Source organism: Cucumis melo, chromosome 4 (genome assembly GCF_025177605.1).
Source record: "Cucumis melo cultivar AY chromosome 4, USDA_Cmelo_AY_1.0, whole genome shotgun sequence".
Taxonomy (NCBI): domain Eukaryota; kingdom Viridiplantae; phylum Streptophyta; class Magnoliopsida; order Cucurbitales; family Cucurbitaceae; genus Cucumis; species Cucumis melo.
The window spans coordinates 2,341,303-2,354,595 of NC_066860.1; positions in this window are offsets into that span (position 1 = coordinate 2,341,303).

Below are 13,293 nucleotides of genomic sequence, written 5' to 3' on the forward strand. Positions count from 1 at the left end.
AAAAAGAAAAATGTGGTCAATCATTAGTAGAGTAGCATATGATATAAAATGATTATAAAGTTTGAGTAAAGTAAATAGGGGAAGAAATGAAAAAAGAATAAAAAATGAAGAAACATTGGGAGTATTTTTATTTGGAATTAGTTTTGGTTATAGACAATAAAATAATCATATATTTGATGTTATCATTATTATTATTATTATTATTATTATTAATGAGAAATGATCTGGTGCTTCGCTTTTGACAGCTTATTATTTCTGTTTAATAAATCATAAAATTGTCTTCTCCCTCAATTTACATTCTTCTTTTCTTTTTTAATCGTCATTGTTTTTTAAAATAGCAAAATTTTAGATGTGATTAATGACAGTGTCTATCGATGTCATTGATAGAAGTATATTAATGTCTATCAATATTTATTATTTAAAAAATCTAAAATTTTGTTATATTTTGTAAATATTTTTGTTAAATTTACTATTTTTGACGATTTTTCTTGTATCAATTTAGACTATAGATTTACATAAATGTCTCAATCTAAACTGTCTATTATGTTTTTTATTTTTATTTGAACACCCTTATGAATTGTTAAGGTTTATATATGAAAGTTTCAAGTTTTAATACATTTATGAAAGTTTAAACTTTAAATTGACACGACTATTAGTTAAGTGTTTAAATTGATGTAACTTTCAAACCAGTATAAATTGATGCGTGTCCTAATATATATATATATATATATATATATATATATATATATATATATATATATATATATATATATATATATATATATATATATATATATATATATATATATATATATATATATATATACACACAAAGCATAACTTATTTGGTTGAATTGGTAATTAATTAACAAAGAAAATTATTAGTATTATATATATATATATAGCTAAAATGAGCTAAAATTAGAATGAAATGGACCCACTTGGATTAGGCAATATCATATCCTATACTCTTTTGTAATGTCCAACAAATGGGTTTGGACAATATTTTTGGGATGGGATTCTTACTCTTCTTTTTCCTCTCTAAACTTCAACCCTAAAATCTTCTCTCTTTTTTCTTGTTTTTCTTTTTTCTCAATTAAGAATTTCAGGTATGGCAAAACACAATTTCACAATAATGCATTCCACCGTATAGTTAGTAATTAACTTTGGGTTAAATAAATAATCGCATATCTTTCTTTATAAGTAAAATCGGCAGTTAAATATGGGTTATTTTACAAAATATTGTATACTTTCGTTTGAAAATACATGTGGAAGTTGCTTTTTTTATATCTCTTTTTAAGAACATCTTTTCTTCCTTTACATAAATCAGTTATTCCTTGTAGCAACGTTTATATATATATATATATATGTGTGTATATATGATGGTTTAATTTGCTTTCTTTTAAGGTTAGTTAACTTTGTTGTCTATATGATAGTTGTAACAATATATTAGTGTTGGTTCTACTTTTTTATATTGCTTTAGGCAACTCCATGTTTCTGGATTATTGTTTGTTGCTATGTCATTGTTCTCTTCTTTTTTCCCTTGGCTATTATTATTATATATGTATATATATATATATTATGTGTATATCAAAAGTAACCTAAACTAAGCTAGAAAGTAGAATGGTATAGAAATATATGAAGTAAGAAAGAAGTGTTAGCTTGAGATTTAATAATTAAAAATGTGTGAAGAAGAGAGATTATATTTAGAAGGAAGAAATAAATGTGTATAACAGGAGAGAAAAATAATAAAGAATGGAGTTAGAAGAAATAAATGTGGAGGGGCATTAAAATGGGTCTATATATATATATATATATATATAAAGAGAGAGATGGAGCCACGACGAGAGAGTTTAGGAACGAATTGACCAAACAAAGTCATAGCAGACATTATATTAAATACTTTTTATCATTTTATATATATATATATCTTATTCTTTCAAAACTTTATTATAAACTTCTTTTTTTTTTTTTTTAATTACACAACTTTATCCATGATATATAGGTCCTATTGAGACCAAAGAGTCTAAACAAAAATGGAAAGCTTATGAATAAAGATCATATAGTTTATCGATTCGTAATGAAAATTTGTGTAATTGTTATAATGAGATTTTATTTATGGATATCAATTATATTAGACCTTAATTGAATTGTTTTTGGTCGAGTTTATTTAGAATTACAAATTTCACAACTTTACTTTTACTGTTATCGTTGCCATTTGACGACCCTAACGTATGATAACAGTAATAGTAAAAGTAACTATAAATATATAAGGTATTCATAATCTTCATTCGTACTGTAAAATGCAGTGGGTCCCACTTAGTTTTTAATATATAATCAAATTGAATATACGCATTGTTTCTTCGATCAAATTACATAACGTGTTTTGATTACACACATTTGGAGACGAACCCACAATTGATCATTATGACTACAAAATATTAGAATAAATACTTTTAAATCTATATAATAGATTAACCCAAAATCATTCGTACCAAATTGTCAAAGAAGAAGTTACATACCAGATTCCATCTCCGAGTAATTAATGATGGCTAATGTTTTCCTCAACCAAAACCTTGAATCTCCACTATTTCTCTCGATGGAATACAAGAAAGACTTAATACTTATTGTTTTGGTATATTAGGGACTATAGCCCTAAGGTTCTTTTATATACTGGTTCAATTAAGCTCCTCCGTTAAATCATAATCAATCTAGAAATAAGCTTCTACCCATTTAATACATACTTAATCAGGAATCCCGAACCTGAATTAAATAAATCACATAATAGACTTACTTAAATAAAATTATTAATTATTAATTTACATACATAGCACATACTTTAATCATACATATTATTTAAATACGTTTAACACAAAATACAGTTAAACAACAACAAACATAATCGATGGACTAAATCTTTTAGAGATTGTAAATTTGACCTAATATCAACTTTATATATATATATATATATATATATATATATAAATTTGTATTTTAGTTTAAAATTTGGGTCCAACGATAACTTTTGGAGGAACAAATAATTGAGATTGATAATATTTATATATGTGTGTGTGTGTGAAAGGATTTTATAGTAAAGATTGTTGATGTGATAAATGATTATATTGAAAGATGTAACATATGCTTCTATTGATTAATTATTTGGTCTTTTGAAAATGTCACATATATATATTTTCTATATTGTTTTATAGAAATATTTGACTTTTTTTTTTCCTATTTAAATAAAGTTGGGTTCTTTCTATAATTTCCCACTTTTTCTTTCTGTAAAAAGTCATCAAAAGTGATTTTGTTAAATCTTTTTCTCCATATATATAACAACAATGACTACTACACTCTTTCCACTCTTTTCTTCTTCTTTTGTTTGTTGATCTTTGTACCATGTTTTTCTTTTAAAAAAAAAAGAAAAGAAAAGAAAAGTTTGGTTCAACTTGGAGATCTTTTTTAGATGGGACCCTATAAACATATATATGTATATATGCATAATTTGATAGGATAAGATTCTTCATTTACGGGTAATATATGATTGAAATTTAGGACATTTTCAAATATAGCAAAATTTCATATGCATTACTGTTAGTCTTCTATTCTATTTATCTTTATAATTGATAAAATATGAAATTTTAGTATATTTTATAAATAGTTTCGATAGTTTTTCCTTCACAATTTTTTTAAAAAATTAAATTCATGATAACCTAATCTCTCTATGATACTTTCAACAATACATAAAAGATTATGAAGATTTTGAACGAGAGTATAATGCGTTAAACAAGTTAATTATATACTTAATTAGAGATTAGTTTATATGCTTATTTTACATCTTGAGTTTTCTTTTTCTAGAAATTATATTTTCATACCAACAATTATCGTCAGACGAGTGATAAAGTGAACAAAAAAAAAAAAAAAAAAGTTGACCAAATTGGGCCCAAGAGAGAACATCAACTTGGGCTTTGGCCCAACCAATGTCTAATAGATCATGTCCATGCATGCCTCAGCCCATACCTATCACCCTGATAACAAAATGGGTCTAATCGAAAATGTTCGGCCTCAACCAAGTCTAGCATTAAAGTGTTTGTGTCAAGCACCACATCAGTTTATAGATCTTTATACATTGTAAGTCACATACTTTCCTTAAATCAAAAAGATAATTACCGTTGTTCTCGCCGTCAACAGTTATAACAATACACTTTTCCAAAATGTCGTTTGTTTACCAACATTTCACAAAACAGAACGAGTAGTTTCCGAAGAAAATAAAATATTTAAAACCTCATTAGATAAAGGAATAATTGCAAATATAGCAATTAGATTATAGAAACATTTTAAAATCTTTGCAAATATAGCAAAATTTGTCAAAATCTATTGGTGATAGAAATCTATCGCTCATAGACAGTGTTACAAATATCAGTCTATAACTAATAGACCATAAGAGGCTATCAGCGATAGAATTCAAAATTTCCTATATTTGCAATTTTTTAAAAATGTTATTCGATTGGGCTCGATTATAGCGATCAAGGAAGTCCTTCTCAATGACCAAAATAGGCCGGCCCATTGAAGCCTTATAACAGTACGGTTTATTCTGGGCTTAAGCCCATTTGAAAGCCCATCAAATGAAACCAAAATGGAGCATTGGGCTATTGGGCCTAGTTGTGGGCTCAGACCCATTCAAAATATGAATAATAAGAAATTGATATCCCAAATTAGGCCGACACGGTCAATATGTCGTACCGCCGACATTTAAAGCAGTAATTTCAGTTCGAAGATTATAATAATGTCGGAGGAATGAATGATAATGTTTTTCTAATTCCTAACATTCCCTTTTTCCCACACCATCTCTCTCTCTCTCTCCCCCCACAACATTTATATTATTTGTAATGTCAAATACAAAATTAAACTATTAATTACGAATTCACTTTCTTCAACTCAAAAATACAAAAAATTTATTCTTTGAATTCACTTTCTCTATTCTTAATTTTGGTTTTGAAAAAGGAAAAAAAGAAAAAGAAAAAAAGAAGAAGAAAAAGAAAAAGAAAAAGTTTTGTGTGTTGAAAATGGATGATGATTATATATGGTAAGGTGATTTCATAAATGAGAGGTAGGTTGAAGCATTGAATGATTTCAGTTGGAATTTTATTATTCACAATTTAGAAGGCTCTTTCTTAAGTTTGTTTGTTTTTTTCTCTTTTGGTATTGTCAATAAATGCAGTGATGTGGGACATTCAACCCCTCATTTCATGCCTTAATTTCTCATTTTGTTGTTTAGTTTCATTTCTTATCATTTATTTATAAAAAATCAAATCGAACCAAATCGAGCCAAGTGTTAGTATTATTGAAAAATAAAAATACATATGATAGTCTTCGTCCATTTCATCGGTTTCTACTTTGAGAATGACATGTTCTATTTGTATCTTAATCAAAGTAGATAAACTTCGGAGTTTTAGTATCACATGACATCTACCCCACACCATTTCAATATTACACATCGGTCTCTAATGTCGGATTATATTTTATTCATTATTTATATACTTTTGATCGTTTTTTTCCTTTTCTATTCAATATGGAATTTTGATACTATTTTGCAGAGGTGAACTGACAATGTTTTATTTGTTATCTTACAATTAGGTTATGTTCTACTTGAATGAGGGAAAGATTATGAAGATTTTGAATGAGGGAAAGCGACACGATTCTCGTCTACAAAATTTAGAGTTTAGAAGAGAAAACACGGGAGAAGATGTATCGAAAAGAAGATTATTTTGTCCATAAAGGATTAGGATATATGGCTCTACAAAAGATGAATAAAAGTATATAATGAATGAAACTCTCTCTCACATTTCACATGGAAATGTTGGCTTGGGAAATAATGGCTTTCATTTGTGGGGCTATATACAATCAAAGGGCAAAGGCTATTAAGTCTTGAAAGTGATTGTTTGTTGAACTTGGATAATTATATATATGTATATATGTGTGTGTATATATATGTATATATATAACAATAGCAAAGAAAAGAAAAGAAAAAGTGGCCATTGTGTCCATTACAACCTTTTTATATGCTTTGCAGCTGCCTTGGCTTAGTGTCTCTTCAATATAATGACTATGTGAGTGCCCTAATTTCACATCAAACTTTCTCTCTAGTACTCCATTATTGAACTCTAGGGTGTGTATATATAATGAATCATATCTCTTTAGAAATAACTTAAGAAATCGTTACGGTTCATGCTATACAGACGATCATCGTTGATGGTAGATGCCTAATTGAGTTTTATCTTATCGTTCAAAGAAATCGCCAAAACCAACGAAATATGCATATATGATGCGCATGTGCTTCACTCTTCGATTTTCGCTCTCGAATCGTGCTTTGATTGTTGGTCTCAAATTCTCGTTTGTGCTCCTCATCTTTTTCGTGATACCCCTCTCTCTCCCTGTACACCCATTGTTTCTATGTAATGGTGAGAGAGACCCAAAAGTGTATTTCATTTATCATTTTATTAATTTCACTCGACGATGATGTAAGTCAAATCCCTAAAAAAAAAAAAAAAAAAAATTCAAAATTTTACCTCTCAAAATGGGTCGTTCTCGTAACTTAATTTTCGAAATAAACGACTTAGGAAGTGGTATGACGATGTACGTACTTTTGCTTTTGGTTTCACTCAAAACGTTACGTACCAATAATAACGATCATTCTCTTGTCTAACTAATATATAACTTTGAGGCATTCCGAACAAAAACCATACACAACTTTTGAAAATTTTCACTATATCACTATAATATCATATAATATATATATATATATATATATATATATATATATATATATATATATATATATATATATATATATATATATATATATACACTTTTTGGTTTACTTTTTAACTACCACAATACACTAACAAAAGAAAGAAAAGAAAAAAGGACCAATGATATATATAGTCAAAATCTAACTCAACTTACTACTCATAAGTCATAAAGATCATTCTCACATGCAAACATATTGGGTTTTGGATGGCTCACACATCCTAATAGTACACCACAAAAAGACCTCTCTCATTGTCAATTTGATAACAAATCTAATCATGGGTTTGTTGTAAAGAGCATTATATATTTATTATTATTTTATTTTATGCATTGAAATAAATGAATATATGTATATATATATGTTTTGTATGGACACAAATGAACTAATGGATTTCATTGAATAGTTTGATGTTGAATAATGTCCTAAACAAAGAAAAGATGTTTCTTTAACTATGATGTCTCAAGTGATTTTATAGAATTGGTGGTTGATTTTTCTAATTTGATTGAGAAATAGAGATTGATACAATACACACATTTTATTTTAGGACCACAATACCATTTTATACATATCATTTTATATCATTGTCCTTTAAATATCAAAACCCATACTTTTTTTTTTATAAAAATTCTATTAATCCACGACTTTATATTGTTTAATAATACTATTGTTCAATTTTTATTCTTTTGTTTGAGTTTATATTTCAATTCAACTTGGTTTCGATTTAGTCGTTTTTATAATTTTTTCGTGAGAGTTTGATTAAACCTCAATTTCTCAACCATTGCACAGAATAAAAAAATTATGTTTAATTAAAATTTTAATCCTCAAAGAGTCTTTGTTACTCATTCGATTTATTTGTTTTTGTTTTTGTTTTTAAAGATTCTATTTGTTTTTTCAATTCATCAAATAATTCATTGGCATGTAATTAATTAAATTGTATTTGTATATCTAAATATGATATAACAAACAAAGCAAGAGGAAGCTTAGTGAACATTAATCCACCATTAAATTAAGCTACTTAATTGAAATTAAGGTACAATATTAATAAAGCTAAGTAACATATTGGCCATTATTTTATTTTGATATTTTTTTAAAAAAAAAAAATTGATGTGATTGTTAAACAAACAAACAAAATAATGCAAAAGTTGAGGGAAATTAAATAAAATGAAGCAACATAACACATGGGGAGTTTTTGTAAATATATAAATTTGATTAAACTAAAATTAATTAATTAATTAACTTGTTTAATTTTTTCCTCTATTTAAAAAGGAAAAAAACAAATGGATTTATTGTTTTATGGGCAATAGTGTAGTGTATGTATGTATGTATGTATATGAATGGTTGGCCCTAAGCCTTATCTAAACTAACTCTACAAATGGACTAAAGTCCTTTTCCCATCCCATCCCAATCCATTCTAAATAATAACTTTTATTTTTCATTTCTTTTTAAATTCTTCTTTTTTTTCCAAAATATATATATATATATATATATATATATATTTGTGTTTGTTTTTCTATTTAATTAATAAATTTTAATTTATCTCTAAATTTTAATGGTTAAAAACTTAATTTTCAACGAATATTTACGTTTCATTGAGTCTTTGATGTTAATGTAAGTTAATTTTTTAATTTTCACTAATTTTATATACTTTAAAACTAATTATAATTATTTTAAACTAATTAATTAAAAGTCCATGTCATATACCAAAGTGACATGTTAACAAAAATAAAAAGAAATTGAAGGGAAAATAATATAATATTGAAATCTAAATTCAATGATTTAAAACATAATAAATTGAAATATAAAAATCAAACAAAATTTAAAGTAAAATTGTAAATAAAAGTTAATTATTTAAATAACAAAATTGACGAATATATTTATAAAATAAAACAAATTTTTAGACTTTATAATTGATAGACAATATAGATTTAATTTTACCTAAAAATTGATTTTCTATGTCAGACGAGGCGTCCCGTGAGATTAGTCGAACTATACATATAAGTTGGTTAAGACTCTCGCGAATATCAAAAGAAAAATGAAGACCGACAATGCTAGAAATCCATTTGTATCTATTGATATCAGCGATAAAAATGGATATAATCTAAAATTTTTAATTTGTAGTATTCAATAAATCCTCATCCTATTTTAGTGTAAAAGGGTGATTAAATAATCGGAATAATTTTCACGCAAAGAGGCACAATATATGAATATGTTTTTAAAATTTATAGTGAAAGTGCTAAAAAAAAAGTAATGATTTCTAAGATTAAATTTCAGGAACTAAAATTAAATGAGTTCGAATTGTTGATTCACTTTTGAAGTTTGGATATATTTTTGAATATTCACTTTGTTTGGTACAAATAACGCATTCAACCTTATAACATATCTAAACGTTTGTATTTCTTTATCCGGTTGACGTGAAAAATTAAATAAAACTAATAATTTATGTCCCTATTGACAAAAAAGATATTATAAATCATTAATAATTAAAAAAAAAAGGAAGGAAATTTCCTAAAGAAATAATTTATCCAATTTGAAAGGTTATTAAAAAAAGAAGTTTTTTTTTTTTTTTTTCATTATCATTACTTTTCTTATTATATATTACATTTGCAATTTGCCATATTTTGGGAATTTGAAGAATATTTGTCAATGATTAAAAAACAGAATTATAAAATCCACATTTAAACTTATACCTAAAAATTTCAAAAATTCAATTCCATATATATTATTTATGATAAATGTTTTGAATAATTAAACATTGACTAGTCAACTACGACAACTACTATTATCAATTCCAAACGACACCGTTTGAAGAAAGAAATCAACTTATTTATTTCGAGTTATACGATGCCGCTACACGTAACACTAGCACATGAAGTTTAACAAAATGGACAAATGAAATAGTGTTCTTAAAAGTCAAACAAAAAATCAACATCCCACATGATTGTTTTTTTTTTTTTTTTTTTTTATTTAAACAATTCCATATAATTCAAAACCACAGTCTTCTTCTTCTTCTTTTTTTTTTTTCTTTCTTCTTTGTTTGGAAAATAATAAAATTAGGATAAGAATGAAAAAAAGGTCAGAAAGAGACGAAAAAAATGGAAAAAGAATAGATAATTGATGAAAGTAGATCTGAACTCAAATAAATTTATGATCAACTAGTTGTGTGACTAATTATATCTCGTTTTCTAATGTTTGGTCTCGGTGTATTACTATACTAACATATAGATATCTTTTTGTGATGATAGGATGTGGTGGAGTAGTTATCAAGATCATTGGTCTTGGATTATGGGTGTGGGCTTCTTTCGATGTGTAGAGTGAGAGGTGGTGGTCATCGTGGGAAAGATTTAGAAAGTAAGAAATAAATTATATTGTTCTAATTGACTTTGGGCCTCGTCAATGCATGTATTGACAATCATGTCCAGGAGATTTATAGTTTATGCACAAACTCATCTGACAAAGTTGTTGTAGTGATTCAAGTTAAGTCTATTTCATCTTTTTTTTCGGTAGCTAGCTAGTGGCTTTATTCATTTGCTATACAAGTGGAAGATTAATGTTGACGTGCTTGGAGCTCCACTAGCTAGCAAGTTATTGGGATGAAGTTTGTGGTTCAAACCATCTTGATCGAATTTTCCTTGCTTACCTATAAAGTTTGTCTCCCATACGTAACGACGTCAAGGTGCTAACTAGAAGTAAGGACTATTTGTGATAATATTCAAAATATTATCCCTCAATGTTCGACATATATCAAGGGTGAAGCTAACAAATTAACATGAACAACGTCTCTTTTGGACATGTGACGTTACCACAAAGCTCTAGCACACTCTCCTACGTAAATCCTTACCCTTGAATTGTTAAATCGAGTGGATCATATTTTAAAAGAGAGAGAGAAAAAAAAAAGCTTTAAGGAGTCAATCTTAATATATTATTCTATCAATTTCTATCTATATTGATAATCTATTACATATATATATATTACCTTGAATCTCTTGATCTTAATAGTCCAAACCCTTTGGCAACATTATTAATCATCAAATTAGAATTTTTGTTTGGACCCACAATTTTTTTAAAAGAAGCAGTAATAATAATTAATAATAGTAAAAAGAGTATGTAGGTTTTTAAAATTTTTGTGTGGGAAAATTAAATTAACAACAGTCAATCTTTGATGAGATTTAAAATAATATATTGAGGTTTAAATAAATCCAATCAATTTTGGAGACTATTAAATTAGAAGTAACCGTTAGTTCAAATAGTTAAATCATGATTAAACACATTAATTTAATGCTTATATAGTTAATGATGTTGTATGCTTAAAATGTGGAGGACAAAATTATAAATGTGACATAATTAATTTCATATATGTCTCAAAATAATAATAAGAATTAATAATAGTGTTATATATATATACAACCTTAAATTGAAAAAAAAAAAAAAAGGAAAGAAATTAGAAATTTTTTATTGAAGGGTCGATTTCTCCAGCTGATATCATCCCATGCATTCATACACACAATTCTTTGTTCAATTGTTTTCAAGAAGACAAAAAACATTCACCTTTTGGCAAAACGTAGGGTCAATGGACTTTGAGTTCTGTAAATCAAAATCAAATTAAAAGATTGATTTTGATAATTATCGAAAACGTGATTGTTCTTAGGGACTTCTTGATCGAATAATGTTGGGTTGACAGAATGATTAATTAGAATTGATACGTGAATGTAATTTTTTAAATGAAATCCTAAACTTGATTTCTAAACTATATCTCTTTTTGTAAAAATTTAAGGAGTTTAATTGATGTAATTATAAGTTAATATAATGGTCAAATATGCAAATTAATATGTATCTTATAAAAATTCAAATTTAAGTCTATATAATTATCCATTCGTAATTTTAATCGATAAAACATAAAACAAAAATACAGGAGTATAAATTGACATTCTCCTAAGTTTAATTACGAGATTTTTTTTTCAAAAATATAACGATGCAACAAAATGTTTACACTATATAGAACAATTTCAAAAACGGAAAAAGTCTACAAACATACAGTGGAAAATATCAAAAATACTCCGTCAACAACGTACGCGTAATATAGTTGGTATATAATTGTTTAGATTTGTCTACAATTTATTTTTTCAATTATATCGTTTAATTTTGTTACACAATCGTTTAATTTTGTTACGTTTAAATTTAGTACATGATCGTTTAGACGATTTTTTTAACTCTTTTGGTACACAATCATTTAGATTTGATTATACGATGATTTATTTTTCTATACGATCGTTTACATTTGGCTACTCCAATCTAAATGTTTTTTTCAAGATTCTTTACACAATCTCTTAAATTTTGATATTTTTGTTACTCAAATTTAAACTACTTTATTTTAACATTGAAGCGAAAAAAAAGAGAAGAAATATAGAATGACAAATCTAAAATATTTTAAAATGACTAACTTCATCAGGTCCGTTGTACACACCGTCATGAAAATTATCCTTTAATTACTTATTTCGCATATAATTTTTTTAAAAAAGATAAATAAATATTCAATAGATTCTAGAAATTTTAATATCGTATTTAATTTGGAAGTATAAAACATTGAAAATAGTAAAAATAGATAAATAGAAAAGAAGTGAAATGAAAATGCAAAGAGAATCAGATCCCCGCGTTTCGTCCACCGAAATAGAAACTGCCACCTCACTCTCACTCCCATTTCCCAAAAAGAAACCTCTCCAAGGGACCATCTCATCTCTACTTTGCCACGTCACCCTCACCGACACCTCATACGCGGCTCCTCCTGGGCCCCCACAATAATAATAAGAAAGAAAGAAAGAAAGAAACTTCCTTTATTCCTATTTCCCAAATTCACAATTAAAATTCCATATGTCATAATTTTAATGAAATTTCTCATATCATTTGTTTATAAATTACAAAAACTTAGTTCTTCTTAACATAATAGAAATTAAAAAATCTCTAATTTTTAAAAGAAAAATGGAAACAAAATCACAAGGGAAGGGAAGAAGAAGGGCGTGGGAAGAAGAGAAACGGAACTGTAAAGAAATGTATTCGTTAATTTTGTCGGAGAAAGGCACTTTTTTTTTTTTCTTCTTTTTTTGGGCAAAAGCAGAAAATCTTAAGTTGTAAAAGTCTACGTTTTGTTTTTGACTTCATTGTGAGTTTATATTTAGATTTGTATTTATATATAGTCTATGTCTGACTTCAAACATATTAAATTTAAAAATAAAAAAAAAGATTTTAATTTCATCTATTAAATAGGTTTTCCTAAGCTGTTTAAAAAAATTAATTAGATATTTAAAAAAAAAAAAAACTCATAAACCCTAAACTTGCAAATTTAACACTTTTTTCTTTGTATAGTTAATTAATTATGTAAACAATTAATTAATTTGAGCAAAAATCGTTGTTCTTCTTCCTCCGTTGACTCTCAGAGTCAAAGACGAGTGGAGATTCAAATTATTCTTTCTTTTCTTTTTTTTTTTTTTAAT